At 44.2% G+C, this 17,035-nt stretch overlaps 1 protein-coding gene across 4 annotated transcripts in view; it reads right to left on the reverse strand.

The window, feature by feature from the left end:
* The window catches only part of LOC139259522 (uncharacterized), a 351,083-nt gene extending 341,063 nt beyond the window's left edge, over positions 1 to 10,020 (reverse strand). Inside the window, exon 1 of one of the 4 annotated variants that reach the window (XM_070875007.1) lies at positions 9,843 to 10,013. The gene's annotated coding sequence lies outside the window, so the exon portion shown is untranslated. Of the gene's footprint in view, positions 1 to 9,822 lie in introns of all 4 variants that reach the window. The other 3 variants (XM_070875005.1, XM_070875009.1, XM_070875008.1) reach the window with 3 other exon arrangements.
* Between the last annotated feature and the right edge of the window lie 7,015 nt (positions 10,021 to 17,035).

Raw genomic sequence — 17,035 nt, forward strand, 5'->3', positions numbered from 1 at the left:
GGTTTGGGAATTGGTTAGAATAGACTGGCAAAGGATACTTAAAGGGTTGACGGTGGATAGGCAATGGCAAACATTTAAAGATCACATGGATGAACTTCAGCAATTGTACATCCCGGTCTGGAGTAAAAATAAAATGGGGAAGGTGGCTCAACCGTGGCTAACAAGGGAAATTAAGGATGGTGTTAAATCCAAGGAAGAGGCATATAAATTGGCCAGAAAAAGCAACAAACCTGAGGACTGGGAGAAATTTAGAATTCAGCAGAGGAGGACAAAGGATTTAATTAAATGGGGGGAAATAGAGTATGAGAAGAAGCTTGCCGGGAACATAAAAACTGACTGCAAATGCTTCTATAGATATATGAAGAGAAAAAGATTAGTGAAGACAAACGTAGGTCCCTTGCAGTCGGATTTAGGTGAATTTATAATGTGGAACAATAAAATGGCAGACCAATTGAACAAATACTTTGGTTCTGTCTTCACGAAGGAAGACACAAATAACCTTCCAGAAATACTAGGGGACTGAGGGGCTAGTGAGAAGAAGGAACTGAAGGATATCCTTATTAGGCGGGAAATTGTGTTAGAGAAATTGATGGGATTGAAGGCCGATAAATCCCCGGGGCCTAATAGTCTGCATCCCAGAGTACTTAAGGAAGTGGCCCTAGAAATAGTGGATGCATTGGTGATCATTTTCCAACAGTCTATCGACTCTAGATCAGTTCCTATGGACTGGAGGGTAGCTAATGTAACACCACTTTTAAAAAAGGGAGGGAGAGACCGGTTAGCCTGACATCAGTAGTGGGGAAAATGTTGGAATCAATTATTAAGGATGAAATAGCAGCGCATTTGGAAAGCAGTGACAGGATCAGTCCAAGTCAGCATGGATTTATGAAGGGGAAATCATGCTTGACAAATCTTCTGGAATTTTTTGAAGATGTAACGAGTAGAGTGGACAAAGGAGAACCAGTGTATGTGGTGTATTTGGACTTTCAAAAGGCTTTTGACAAGGTCCCTCACAAGAGATTGGTGTGCAAAATGAAAGCACATGGTATTGGGGGTAATATACTGACGTGGATAGAGAACTGGTTGGCAGACAGGAAGCAGAGAGTCGAGTAAACGGGTCCTTTTCAGAATGGCAGGCAGTGACAAGTGAAGTGCCACAGGGCTCAGTGCTGGGACTCCAGCTCTTTACAATATACATCAATGATTTGGATGAAGGAATTGAGTGTAATATCTCCAAGTTTGCAGCTGACACTAAACTGGGTGGCGGTGTGAGCTGTGAGGGGGACGCTAGGAGGCTGCAGGGTGACTTGGACAGGTTAGGTGAGTGGGAAAATGCATGGCAGATGCAGTATAATGTGGATAAATGTGAGGCTATCGGCTATCCACTTTGTGGGCAAAAACGCGAAGACAGAATATTATCTGAATGGCGGCAGATTAGGAAAAAGGGAGGTGCAATGAGACCTGGGTGTCATGGTTCATCAGTCTTTGAAAGTTGGCATACAGCTGCAGCAGGCAGTGAAGAAGGCAAATGGTATGTTGGCCTTCATAGCTAGGGGATTTGAATATCGGAGCAGGGAGGTCTTACTGCAGTTGTACAGGGCCTTGGTGAGGCCTCACCTGGAATATTGTTTTCAGTTTTGGTCTCCTAATCTGAGGAAGGACATTCTTGCTATTGAGGGAGTGCAGCGAAGGTTCACCAGACTGATTGCTGGGATGGCAGGACTGACATATGAGGAGAGACTGGATCAACTGGGCCTTTATACATTGGAGTTTAGAAGGATGAGAGGGGATCTCATAGAAACATATAAGATTCTGACGGGACAGGTTAGATGCGGGTAGAATGTTCCAGATGTTGGGGAAGTCCAGAACCAGGGGACACAGTCTTAGGATAAGGGGTAGGCCATTTAGGACTGAGATGAGGAGAAACTTTTTCACTCGAGAGTTGTTAACCTGTGGAATTCCCTGCCGCAGAGAGTTGTTGATGCCAGTTCATTGGATATATTCAAGAGGAAGTTAGGTATGGCCCTTACGGCTAAGGCGATCAATGGGTATGGAGAGAAAGCAGGAAATGGATACTGAGGGAATGATCAGCCATGATCTTATTGAACGGTGGTGCAGGCTCGAAGGGCCGAATGCCTACTCCTGCACCTATTTTCTATGTTTCTATGTTTACTCTAACAGGGCTCTGACTACACAAAGACTGTAAGGCACAATGGAAGCAATTCTGCTACATGCCTTTAAACCCTCACCATTCAACAGATTATCTTGCTCTTCAAAGATTACCCATTGCTATTGTGACTTATCCTTCAGCTTATTATGACAAGTGGAGAGTTGTTTCTTTTAAATTGCATCTGAATTAGATTCTTTCCAAGTTGCATCCTCGGACTATTATAGCTCCCTCATAACCACATCCATGGACTTTAAAGGATGTTGCCCATATTCCAATACTGTGAGACACATTTGTCATTTCTTTCATTGTATTTTGTAAAGCTTATGACCTATGAAGAATCATTATTGCTAGCACTGGCAGAGTTAAAATTTTTAACTTTTACAGGATCGGTACACAGATAATCTGTAGGTTACATAACCCTGAGTGTAGCTAATCAAGTTTACAATATATGGCACCGATATTTTAATGGGGAGGGAGCAGGGGAACCCGGAAAGGCGGAGGCCCTGCCAAATTTACTGGCACCACTTCGTTATTATTTTTTAATTCCGTTTCCTGTCTGGTTGCTAGCCAGATTGACAAGCTGGCAGACTGCCAGGTGGGAAGGCCTGCGGTAGAAGGCCGCAACCGGGAAACGTTGGAGGCAGACTCTGGAAATCGGCAAAGATTGCGGGCCATGTGGGGTGGAGGATGGGTTCAGCAAAGATCGCAAGGCCTCAAGGACCGAGTGTCAGACGGCAATCGGAAAGAGGGAACGAACACAAGCATCAGGCTTTGAGGTGAACGATCGCTGCAGAAGATTTGCTTGAGGAGCCGGTGGGGGTGGGGGGTGGGGGGGGTGGAGAACACTTGCTCTTCTTGGCTCACAAGCAGTGCTGGAAATGCACTTAACTGCTTGATCCAGATGTTCCTGTCTCCATTTAGCTGGCAGGTTTCCTAAGCCCTGGGAAACCCAACTTCACTGTGGGAGCCTGATTTAAATATTATAATGAGCTGTCCCACCTCGTGAGAGCGGGCACAGATATGGCATGCAACCCACGGCCGTAAAGATAGCGGCAAGCGCATACGTGGTGGGTTGGGGTTGTGTTATGTGTTTTTTACATTTTTAACCACACCTCCGCCCAACCCTCTCTGGCTTATCATGAGGTTGTAATAATTCCCCACTATATTTATGGCCATTCACTGCTGCATTATTTAATCTTTCCAACTTCCTGTTTATGTTAAGTTGGAACCTCATCAACTCTCTAGTAATCATATCTTTTCACACCTCGTGAATTTATCTCATGTGACTGGATGACATTTGATGTGTTGTGTTATGTTATGTTTCATTCCAATCCGTTGGGCTGTCCTTCTGCTCTGTATTAGTGCCTCAGTAAATCAGGAACTTGGTAAGTGGTTCAGAATTTGCATACATGAACCTAGTTCTGGGTCTGGCAGAGTCTCGATTGAGGAGATCTTCAAAGTGCTCCTTCCAGCGGGCCCTGACAGCCTCGGTGTCCTTGATGAGCGTTTCCCCATTCTTGGCCAGCAATGGGGTGGGGCCCTGGGAGTTTTGACCGTAGGTAGCCTTGACTGCGATGAAGAATCCTTACATATCGTGGCTGCTCTACCATCAAGCTCATGGTCTACAGGGCTGTAGTAATACCCGCCCTCCTGTATGGCTCTGAGGCATGGGCGATGTACAGAAGACACCTCAAGTTGGAGATATATCACCAACGATGTCTCCGCAAGATCCTGCAAATCCCTTGGAAGATAAGGCGCACCAACATCAGTGCCCTCGACCAGGTTAACATCCCCAGCATTGAAGCACTGACCATACTTGATCAGCTTCGCTGGGCAGGTCACATAATTCGCATGCTAGACACGAGACTCCCAAAGCAAATGCTCTATGCAGAGCTCTTTCACGGCAAATGAGCCAAAGGTGGGCAGCGGAAACATTACAAGGACACCCTCAAAGCCTCCCTGATAAAGTGCGACATCACCACTGGCATCTGGGAGTCCCTGGCCAAAGACCACCCTAAGTGGAGAAAGTGCATCCGGGAGGGCGTTGAGCACTTCGAGTCTCAACGCCAAGAGCGTGAAGAGTTCAAGCACAGGCAGCGGAAGGAGCGTGCGGCAAACCAGTACCACCTACCCCTTCCCTCGACGACTGTCTGTCCCACCTGTAACAGAGTCTGTGGCTCTCGTATTGGACTGTTCAGCCACCAAAGAACTCACTTCAGGAGTGGAAGCAAGTCTTCCTTGATTCCGAGGGACTGCCTATGATGACGATGATGATGGGTCTGGCTCTCTGTCTCTTCTTCTTGGAGAAGCGATCGCATAATTGTGTCTCCATCTTAATCACTACTGTCACTCTCGTCAATATGTTTCTCAATTCAAGGTTCACTTCCTTAGGGAAAGCTGTGGGCAAAACTCACCTGCTACTGCAGAAACAAGGCCCGAGCTATTTTAACTCCTGGCCTTCACTTAAATCCCAACAGCTGAAGTCGACAGGAAGCATTGGAAAATTGTACGTTTTGCATGCTGCCCACTGACACAGATAGATGGCAGGATCAGGTTCCAGGGGCTTCTTGCGAGGATCTCACATTCAGGAAAGGAGAGAGGCAGCCCGGGGCAGGCAAAGCCTAAGCATTCCTTGTGGGGCCTGGAGGAGCACTCCTTCTCCACCATTAGATAGATTACCAAAACTTAGCCCCGAAATTCCCACAGGACCTGAGGGCAGATGTCAAGTGAATTGCTCGCGTGGGAGGTACAATTTGAGGCAGATTTGGGCTTCCATCCCGTGTAACCAACATGAGAGATTCCGGAGGGATGAAGCAGATGACTCTTCCACCCAACCCACTGCTTTGGAGGTGTGTCTGGGGCCATTCCTGCACTACCCTGCGAATTCCACCATTGGCCCAACTGGTCAGCTGAAAACTAATGCTGGTTATATACACTCCTTATTAAGGCCTTGAAAAGGTTTGACAGCTTGGATAAACAATTTCATAAGGAATCAATTACCGTTTTTCCCTTAAAATTGCTATTTTTCTTTGGCCCATTAGGGGCACTGACTGCACCATTGGATAGGATGGTGCTATGCTTAGTTTTCTCTAGTCAATTGGTGTGTTTGTTGCACCTGTAAAGATGCGAGCCGCTTGGCCCAACTATTTAAATAATCCTGTCCCTGGGTTTTGGGACAGTGTCTACAGCTTCATCTGTCCCACTCCACCACACTTCCACCAGCAGGAACTCTGACATTTCATCTTTTTGAATCTATTTAAGCAAATTTTTACATATTAGAAAGGGAGAAATTTGCAGGACGATGAGGATATAGAGGAGTGGTACTAATTGGATAGCTCATCAAAGAGCCAAATGGCCTCCTTCTATGCTATTCTATCCCAAGATGAGATTCCGACCACATATCTAAACCACCAGCAAGATCATTTACCTCCAGAACATTGCCCGACTCCATCCCTGTCTCAGCATATCTGCTGCTGAAACCCTCATCCATGCCTAGACTTGACTATTCCAACCCTCCCCTGGCCAGTCTCCCATCTTTCACCCTCCGTAAACTTGAGCTCACCCAAAACTCTGCTGTCTGTATCCTAACTCACACCAAGTCCCGTTCACCCATCACCCCTGTGCTCAATGACCTAGTCCGGCAATGCCTCAATTTTAAAACTCTCACCCTTATTTTCAAATCCCTCGATTGCCTCACCCCTCCATCTCTCTGTAACCTCCTCCAGCCCTCTGAGATCTCTGCACTCCTCCAATCCTAGTTTTTAATCATTCCACCATTGGCGACCGTGCTTTCATCTGTCTAGGCACTAAGCTGTGAAATGCCCTCCCTAAACCTTTCTGTCTCTCTACCTGTCTCCTCCTTTAAGACGTTCCTTAAAACCTATCCTTTGATCAATCTGTCATAGTAACGTTTCTGTGAAGCACTTTGGCATGTTTTACTACATTAATGTGTTGTGTAAATGCATCTTGTTGTTATGATTCTAAGATAACAGGCATCTAAACTTAATCTTATTTTGAAATGTTAATCTTTGGACATCATTTAATGTGCAAGTACTTATCCCATCAGTCGATAATTTTGAAAACAATACTGTAATTCTTTTTTATATGGGCTAAAAAGAGATTGGCCACCTATCAGATGCCAGCTTGGTTCAGTTGGGAGCAACCTCATCTGTATATCAGAAAGTTGTGGGTTTACATCAAGCTCAAGAATTTGAGCACACAAACTAGGTTGACACTTCAGTACAGTGCTGCATGGTCAGAAGTGCTGTCCTTTGGATGAGATATTAAGATCATCATAGGCAGTCCCTCGAATCGTGGATGATTTGCTTCCACGTCAAAGGTTCAGAGGTGTTTCAATGAAGGACCTAAAATTCCAGGTCCCGAACTAAATCTTGAAGGGTGGAAGATACCTGTGCATGGATTTTTTTTTAACGTGTAGTGGCCGTTGCACACCAGCCACCGCACGGGCTTGACAGCCAGGTTTTGGACCATTGGCAATGATTAACCAAGATGACTGGAGACCAGCCCTGCTGCACGGACCTAGTGTGCACACACATTGCAGTGTGGGCTGGCCCGTGCTGCCCCTGGACCCTCGCCTCTTCTGGGCCCCAAACTTGCACCTCTCCTGGGCAAAGTGAGGCCCTGTCTGCCTGTTCCTGGTAGATTTTAAAGATGGCTTGCCAGTTTTTGGAGAGTAGCAGTGATTTTTCCTGGCTAACATTGTTGCTTCAATCAACTCCACCAAAACAGATTAATTGGTGTTTGTGAAGAGTTGCAGTGCACAAAATTACTGTTGTGTATCGCTACATAAGGCCATAAGAATATAAGAAATAGGAGCAGGAATAGGCCATACCGCCCCTCAAGCCTGCTCCGCCATTCAGTAAGATCATGGCTGATCTGATCTTGGCCTCAACTCCGCCTTCTTGCCTGTTCCCCATTACCCTTGACTCCATTATAGTTCAAAAATATGTTTATCTTAGTCTTGAATATATTCAATGACTCAGCTTCCACAGCTCTCTTGGGTAGAGAATTCCAAGGATTTACGATCCTTCTGAAACTATGCCCTCTGGTTCCAGATTCCCCCACGAGGGGAAACATCCTCTCAGCATCTACCCTATCAAGCCCCCTCAGAATCTTATGTTTCAATAAGACCACCTCTCATTCTTCTAAACTTTAATGAGTACAGGCCCAACCTACTCAACCTTTCCTCATAAGAGAACCCCTTCATCCGAGGAATCAACCTACTGAACCTTCTCTGAATTGCCTCTAATGCAAGTATATCCCTCCTTAAATAAGGAGACCAAAACTGTACGCAGTACTCTAGGTGTGGTCTCACCAATGCCCTGTACAGTTGTAGCAAGGCTTCCCTATTTTTATACTCCATCCCCCTTGCAATAAAGGCCAACATTTCATTTGCCTTCCTAATTACTTGCTGTGCCTGCTAACTTTTTGTGTTTCATGTACGAGGACACCCAGATCCCTCTGTACAGCAGCATTCTGTAGTCTCTCCACATGTAAATAATATTTTGCTTTTCTATTCTTCCTACCAAAGTGGATAATCTCACATTTTCCCACATTGTACTCCATCTGCTAAATGTTTGCCCACTCACTTAACCTATCTATATCCCTTTGTAGACTCTTTGTGTCCTCCTCACAACTTGCTTTCCCACCTATCTTTGTATCGTCAGCAAATTTGGCTACAATACACTTGGTCCCTTCATCCAAGTCATTAATATAGATTGCAAATAGTTGAGGCCCCAGCACTGATCCTTGTGGCACCCCACTAGTTACAGTTTGCCAACCTGAAAATGACCCATTTATCCCGTTGCTCTGTTTTCTGTTAGTTAGCCAATCCTCTATCCATGCTCTGGCTCGAAAATTGCGGTCGGAGGCTTCCTGCGGGCGGACACCTCCGTCCAAAATATTATTTCCGAAAGTACCTGGTGGTCCCAGAGGAACACAGACTTGTGGTCCGAGGCCAAGATGCGCAGCCCAGTGTATGGGCCCACGCATTTTAGGAATGTAAGCACAACCTGGGATCACGTGGGCCTGAATCACCAATCACAATGTAATATTCCCATTGATAATAATGGGTGCTCCGTTTCTACGAGCTGCTATTACTATCAATGAGAATACCCCACAAAACACAATAAATTAAAAAAACACCTCACATATTTAAAATGAATTAAAATTGAATTTAATTAAATGTATTAGAAATGTTTTTATTTTTTTATGTTTTAATAGCGTTAAAAATAAACTTACCTTAATGGACAGGGTTTTTAATATAAAAATGAGTGATAAAATTTAATTTTCCTGTTTTAAAACTCTTACGCTGGTAAAAGTAGTCTATACGTCTGCTTTTATCAGGCGTAAGAGTTTGAAGGACATTTGCTGGGCAAGAGTTGAGAAAATAGCCCAAATCTCTGCCCCGCGAATGTCCTTCTCCCGGGGATGTGTGCGATCTGTAGATTTGACAGATCGCAAAAGCCGGTTCTCTGCGCATATGCATTGCGGACCAAGAACTGGCATTTGCGAGGCCTCTTTGGGTGCGCACGCACATCGTACGCACCCGGAGAGGCCACAATTTTCGGGCCGTTATATTACCTCCAACACCATGAGCTCTTATCTTGTGTAGTAACCTTTTATGTAGGATCTTATCTAATGTCTTTTAGAAATCCAAATACACTACATTTACTCGTTCCCCTTTATCCACCCTGCTCGTTACATCCTCAAAGATTTCTAATAAATGTGTCAAATATGATTTCCCTTTCATAAAACCATGCTGACTCTGCTTGATTGTATTATGATTTTCTAAATGTCTTGCTACTACTTCCTTAATAATGGATTCCAGCATTTTCTTCACTAACAGATGTTAGGCTAACTGACTTATAGTTTCCTGCTTTCTGTATGGGATGTTTTTGAAAGACAAGTCTTTTTAGAAAGTTACTAGGCAGTCACTGGATGTTCCTCCTATGGCAGGATTATTTTAAAATAAAGTTACTTAGTTATTTAAAGAAAACATTTTGTTGCCATTACTCCAAATGGCAGATATTGCACAAGGTTCCATTCACAACAGTGTAAGGAAACATGAAACAAACAACAGTGTTGCATAATTCAAAAGGTCACTTTATCCGCACATGAAAGTATGACAGCTGTTTTCAAAAAAAGAAGACATATTTATTCCAGACCCAAAGTTAACAGCGTCTAGTACTAGCAAAGGAGCCTGAAATGCCAGAACTCGCATCATTTGGGATTATTAGTTATATGCCCATCCCTATTTATCAGTTCAAGTGGAGTCATCAAACGGCAATAAACTCTGATGTTTTAATATATTATATATATACATATTCATGAGTATTAAAATCCTGATGACCCGTGCTCTCCCATACACAGTTCATCAACACACTGGTGAATAGCCAGAGATCCTTGTAATGATTTAGGACAAGGATGCATGAGTGGCACTAGTGTCCTCTCGAGTACTCGCTCTATAACATTTCCTGCTGTTGCTGCCGTTAATCTTACAGCACTCTGAATTGTTTTGGACAACATGTTAAAACACACACACGCACGCGCACACACAACGTGGCTGCAAAGCAATTAAACAAGTAAAACGGGTAAATAAAGCAGATCCGAAGAGAGAGAGTGAGACTTACAACCCGGCGCCCTTCAGTACCTGACCAGCGACTCGCTGACTGACAGCAGACGACGCCAGGCTTTCAGCACATCATTGCCGCGGATGAAGCTGCCCGCGGGTAGCACGCTGCCTTGTCTTGCAGTGGTGGGCCGGGTCGGGCCAGCTGTCAGCTTCCATCCGCCACGTGCGCCGCAATGTAAACAACCCTCCACGTGCTGCACTCCGACAGTTGGCCAACAAACGGCCGGCGCGCGTCACTGTGCCGCGCGCCCCCGGGGGCACCAAAGTGCAGCAAAAGGGAGGAGAGAGGGGCCTCGACCCGCACCTCTTGTGTTTCCGAGCACCTTGCCAAATTCAACTTTTATTTTTGTTCTGATAGTGATTCTGCTGGCGTTATTTGTATGTCCTGGTCAATATTTCATCCCTCAGCCAACATCAATGGAACAGATTATCTGGTCATTATCACATTGCTGTTGGTGGGAGCTTGCTGTGCGCAAATGTGGCTGCCGCATTTCCCACATTACAGCAGTGACTACACTTCAAAAGTACACTTCATTGGCTGTAAAGCGCTTTGGGATGTCCGGTGGTCGTGAATGGCGCTATATAAGTGCACGTCTTTCTTTCAAGTCTTTTATTTACAGCTCCTCTCGACCCATCTTTTGTTTCTTTTCTTGGCCCATTACTATCCCTTTTGGCCTTGCACTGTCATCCCTTTGTTATTTAATCACTCCTGCCTTCTACCCTATCACAGATCATCCCTTTTGTTCCTTCTTCCCCTCCCCACCCCCTTTCCCTGGCTCTATTTGCTGAATACTTGTTAAATCTCTAACTTTTTCCAGTTCCGATGAAAGGTCATTGACCGGAAACATTAACTCTGTTTCTCTCCCCACAGCTGCTGCCTGACCTGCTGATTATTTCCAGCATTTTCTCTTTTTATTTTAGATTTACAGCATCCGTAGTATTTTGCTAGACGTTAGATTTACAGTGAAGCCAACCTATAAGTATTGAAATCAGTGAGATAGCCTCTGCAAAACTTGTCAGGGGTCCGCAGAATTTAATAAGGAAGAAATCTGGGCAAGAAATAATCATTCAATGACCTTTAAAATATTTTTTAACTCTGGGGCTGTGACTATGAATATGGAGCCATTTTATTTGGATGCCCAATGGTTTTGCTAGGTACAATGAAGCATCCCACAGTCAAACATTTGAAGATGCACCTGCTGGGATTACCTGTGCAGATTTCTTCCTTGTGTACAAGTTGTTGTTGTTGGACTTGATTTCTTGGTGTTGCACCAAGCCATTTACTTCCAAATCAATTTGAAATGGTCAATGCTGTAAAATGAAGCTAAAAACCAAAGTGAAATCATTTAACCGATTTAAAGTACAATTTTACATCAGCAATGAAATTTTACAAAAAGTAAATGACCGCTAGTGTGCAGGTGATGTTACAAACCTAAAGTAGATCCTGTTATCTGACAGTGCCGGAAGCAAATAAAACTGACCCCACCATTTGCTCTGGGCTCAGTGAATGCCAAGCATCAACCAACATTCGGGTTCCCAACCCTCCTGCTTTGGGTGGGAGTCTCATCATCATAGGCGGTCCCTCGAACGAGGATGACTTGCTTCCACAAGAATTCACAGATGTTTCAATGAAGGACCCGATGTTTCAGTCCTGAACTCCAATTGAGGGGGTGGAAGATGCCTGTGCGTGGATTTTTTTAACGTGTGGTGACCGTTACACATCAGCCACCACATGGACTCGACAGAGCTAGGCCTTTATCCAGTGGCAAGAGTTGAACCAGGGCGACTGGAGACCTGCTCTGCTGCACAGACCTAGTGCGCACACATATCGCAGTGTGGGCAGGCCCGTGCTGTCCCTGGGCCCTCGGCTCTTCTGGGCCCTGTGACCTCATTCGCCGCACCTCCGCACGATCTCTCGCCGCTCCTCCGCCACAAACATTCACCGCACCTCCGCCACGGTCCCTCACCGCTCCACCGCCACAAAAACACTCACCAGACCTCCGTCACGATCACCCACCACATCTCAGCCACGATCCCTCATCGCTCCTCCACCCTGATCACTCGTCACAAGTCTGCCACGGCCTTCCTGCTCCTCTGCTTTACCAGGGCCCCGCCGATGCTCCTGCCCACGCTCCAAACGGCCACCTCGATCCTGATGACGTCACCCTGACTGGGCCCTGGGACATCGTGGGCCGCCCCGACCTGCGAGAGAACACCACCAGAAGTCGGGAGTATAAAGAGCTGGAGCATGCCACTGCAGCTTCCAGCACGAGCCGCTCCAAGTGTGCAACGGCTTCAAGGTGGGCAACTGGGTGGGAGCATACCGGAATGGGCGATTGCTCTCCCGAACGCTGCTGTTGGTGACTCAGAAATGTTTACATGGTTCGCATATATGGAGTATCCCGCGATCATGGCTTGCAACCAAACCGCCTTATCTGGGCTCTGCTGGTTCCCCCCCGCTATACGGAAACACCTCTTCCTTACCGGTTGTGAGGATGACAGCATCGGGGCCAACGAAAATCGCCTGGAAACTCTGTGGCTCCTGAGAGAGCAACTGGGGAGGTAGAGATAGCAACACAAACTGGGGGAGGGAGTGCGAGAGAGACCAACACAAATTGAGGGAAGGAGAGAGAGAAACACAAGCGGTGGGAGGGAGAGAGAGGGAGCAACACAAACTGGGAGGGAGAAAGAGCAACATAAACTGGGAGGGAAGGAGGGAGAGAAAGAGAAAAACAAACAGGGAGGGAAGGAAAGAGAAACACAAACTGGGGGAGGGAAAGGGAATTCATGTTGGCCTATGATGTGCGCTGTTGTATAATGTGTTTTATTACAGAGTCAGGCAGCTTTGGTGCTGCTTTCTGAGGACTGAGCCTCACCTCCTTGAAGCTAGTAGGCCATGGGCCAAAACCTGTTTTCTTGCCTAGATTTTTAGTTCCGTAGTCTCCGTGTGGGAAACATCCCATTTAACTGATGTTAAATATGTTAAACATATGTATCTGAAGCAAAAAACAAATGCTCCCAAGTCTGAAAATTGAGTGTTACCAAGAAATGGCAAAAACAAAGAAAAACATAAAAATGGTTGCTATGGACTTTCTTTTCCCTAGCAACAGTGACATATCAGTGCTGCTAAATTTTAAGCATGGATAGTGTAAGAATTATTAAAAAGAAGTATCACTGAGGACATCTGAGGTCTGGATGCATCATATGGTGCAGTTATACATAAATCTAAGTTTTGTTTTCATATCCGTTGCTAAGAAAGAAATCTACTATAGCAACCATTTATTTCATACACACTTACTGACATTTTAGACAGACATCCGCACTCATTTGTCACCATATAATTATCATAATAATTATAATAATAAAAGTAATAGTATTGATTATTTTTAAAAGGTAGAAGTACTGAAAAAATAAAATAGATCTGAAAAAAAGTTAGAGGCTGAAAAGGAATGCACATCTATGAATCATCATCAGAATCAAGGGTATTTGTTTCCTCAGACCTAGAAGTCTCAGGCAAAGATGAAACATTCTCACAATCTACACACGAGCAGATGTCGGTGCAAGGTAGCTTGTTGAGAAGTCAAGAGCACCATCCTTGTGCACACTGGGTCTTTTTGTATGAACAATGTGCAAGCTCCATTACATTTGTTGGTGCTGGAGGAAGTGTCATCCAGTCTGTGACAAGTACATCATCTTCACGTTTCCACCCATGGTCCTTTGGAGATGGGATTTCCTGCAGGTTCTCAAGAGATCGCTTGTGAATTGCAGACTGCTGATTGGCATGCTGTATATGCTTGTACAGTGAATCTTTATTTGATGGCAAGCACTTCTCTGCATAACTTCCGATCTTGAACATTTGATATCTGGCCTGGTTCACATCTCTGCATCCACTCTGCCCATAGAGTTTGCAAGTGTGTGCCTCTAGTTCTTCACAAAGGAATTGTGAAACAGCAACCGAGGTCCCTAACTTCTCAAATGTCGAACAGTACTCTTTGCTGGCGATCAGGACTTGCGCTGATTTCACCTTCCCCATTCTATACAGAACACTCACTGAACCACATCCTGAAAAACAGTGAAACCCGATGACAGCAGCAGATACATCTTTCCCAAAGTGATCAAAGATGTGATGAACATCTATTGTACGCGTGTTGTTTGCTCTTCCTGTGCGAAAGTAGAGCTTGGCATCAATGTCCTTGCAGAACACCAAGCACAGTACAAAGACATCAGTGTCAGGACTGTTTATGATGACCTGCTCACTGGAACTGGCAGCAAATGTGCTGTGAAGCAGTAGATGTGTGTCAGCTTCTTCCTGGTTGGAGAACAGTGCTGGCATTGGTACCACCTTCAGATCTGTTTTGCTGTCATTCTGATGTATAGCATGACACTCATTTCCGTGTCCAACAAAGAATGTTACATCATCAATAATCTCCTTTGCAGACTTGCACCATCTTTCATAGAAGAACTGGAGAAGATTTTCCTTGTTGTCACTGCAAGACAGAAATTTTGTCCACTGCTTTGGAAATTTCAGGTCAGGAGAGAAGATTTGGTGATTTGCGTTCCTCCAAGTGACCTCCGTCCCCTTTCACCACTTTTGATGCTGTTGGTCTCGTATCTGTCTGGAAAAAATTAATCACTCTGGATTATCCATCTTTGCCTGTCTCACAAGAACTTTCAGTACTTGGTCAGCAAACTGTCCAAATGTTGATTGTGGTTTTATGATTTGAACCAATGCCATAGCATCCCACATCCATGTTGAACCACTTGATATCCCATCAATGGTAGGGAGTGGGTTGACTGACCCCTTGAGAAAGTGTAAGAGCTTGGCTTTGTTTGTCTTGATGAGGGATCCATCATGATTAGCTAGGCAAGGGCAATGGTCCTAACGTATGAACCAGCATCTCGTCTATGTCCACTTTTTTCACTGTTCCAACAACTATTAGGCTGGCAAATAAGTTCCGATCTGCTTTCAGAGCAATCTCTCTACCCTTTACTTTCGTTATGGTAGATTTTCCTGAGTCCTTGAAAGTCTTCAGTTTCATCTTCATGACAGGATCATGAAAGCTGACATCTTGGTTTTGTAGTCACTTCTGACAAAGTCATGAATGCTTGCTCTCCCTTTTCCTCGGCCTCTGTAAGGTCTTTGACTACAGGTGCAAATCCAACTTGGCTTGATGTAATGTGATACAACTGATTTGTCTCCAAGGAAGTGTCAAAAGGATTAACCATATTCTGAATGGTGTCCATGACATTCCTCACATCCGTTTCATCACACTCCCTTCTTGTCTAGTCCAAGTCAACGCGAGATCTTGTTGACCTTCTATGACCAGCCATCTCTTGACATTCTCTGCTTATAGCAGCCCTCATGCTGTGACAAGGTCCATCTGTGTACAGCTCCCTTGTTGAGAGTAAATCCTGTCAAATCTCCCTTTGTCTTGGAGTGGCTTTTGGATTTATCAGTGAAACGCATGTAGCACTTCATACATTCTCTGCAATTTTAGCTTCTCTAGTTCCAGTAAATTTCCACTGATGAACAGTCGTAAAAAATTTTATCCAGCCAGAGTTTGAAAAATAAATTATGTTGCCTTTGGCTCCTGCAACTACTTGCATGCAGCATGCCATTATTTTGGTGCATGCAGTCACTGACTCTAATCGACCTAGTACAGAGATTGTGATTGGCTGATTTCATCATACTGACAAATACAGCCGTTGTGATTGGTCATTTAAGTAACTTGCAATTATGTCATCATTCTGGGTTTTGACAAGATTTCTGCCTATTTTCTAAAGAAAATTTCTGCAAAATGCTCACTTTTTGAAGATGGGAACATTGATTTGTGTGATAAGTGGTCCCTAAACTAATATTGGTGTGAATATGAAGTACTTCCACAGAGGGGACTACAGAAAAGCATTTTTTTGAAACTCGGCCCACGGTCTATAGGCTTCAGCACTGGCGGGTGGGAGTCAATATATTAAATTAGGTTTGGTTTTGGTTTTATTTTTTATTTTGTAACTTGCTGTGTATTGTAAAAAGTCATAAAATTGTACGAAAACTTTGATTATATGTTTTTGTTGAATCAGTAGAATTGGTATTTTTCATTTCGGTTGATACTGTAGAAACATCACAGAAGTAGTTTTTATTTAAACATTACTTATCCCTTAAATTCTTTTGACTTTGTTTGATTTATAAGTTATGTTATTCATCTCAATATAAAACAAAAAGTCAAATATTTTATTCGGGGCTTGGTGATACTGATACACTCAACTATGGTAAATGCAGTAACATTTTCAAACAGTGATCAAATGTCATGTAATGTAATTAAGGATCAGACGAGCCGTGTCACGTGATTGAATGCCATTTGATTAAATGTCACATGATAAAAATCTCCAGGAATACATCAAACCAGAGTTGGCAACCCTAACTGATGCCAGCTCTCAGACTTGCCCCGAGCCTCAGGCCGACTTCTCCCCTTCTGCCACTACATCTGTCGGTTCCGCATCTTAACGTGACTGCTGTTTATCAATCATACCACATTGCCCTGACAACCCACACTTCAGTCACTCAGTGTAATATTTTCGATCATTGGCACCCTGCAGCTGGGTACGGATGTTAGGGTGTAAAAGATTTATGATAAAAATCTCCACGAGTTTAGAGCACATTATAATGAGATTAGGAGATGGACATCAAATCCATGTGACTCTCGAAAAATCCATGAGTTAATAGGCAATTTTTCCTGAAATTGTTTTCCAATATTTTACCAGATTAGTAAAGGGAGGAGGGCGCAATGACCTAATTGGTGAGGTGTTTGCCATAAAAAATTAAGAAAATATAGGGTAGATGTTTGTCTTTAACACCTGGGCATTTGACAACGACTAGGCGAAACACAGAATGGAAAACCTGGGGGAGTGGATCCTACACCCCTTACAGAATCCGTCGAATTTCCTTCAAATTAATGGAAAGCACCCATTACATATGCATTAATTAAATGTTACACATAATAAGCGCATTGTAGGTGGCAACAGATTTTAAAATACTTCCACTTCTCCCAAAAGTCAAGTTGGCTGTGTTAAGGCAGACTTTTCAACCTAGACGTTTGAAACATTTCCATTGAAGTACAACTTCCTTTAAAAGAGATATTATCCTCTTTATCCTCTGGTGATCAGCAAATGGAATGTCATGGACACATTTAATAAATCTCAGTGGTACTCCCAAGGAG

This window comes from Pristiophorus japonicus, chromosome 3 (genome assembly GCF_044704955.1).
Source record: "Pristiophorus japonicus isolate sPriJap1 chromosome 3, sPriJap1.hap1, whole genome shotgun sequence".
Classification (NCBI taxonomy): Eukaryota; Metazoa; Chordata; class Chondrichthyes; family Pristiophoridae; genus Pristiophorus; species Pristiophorus japonicus.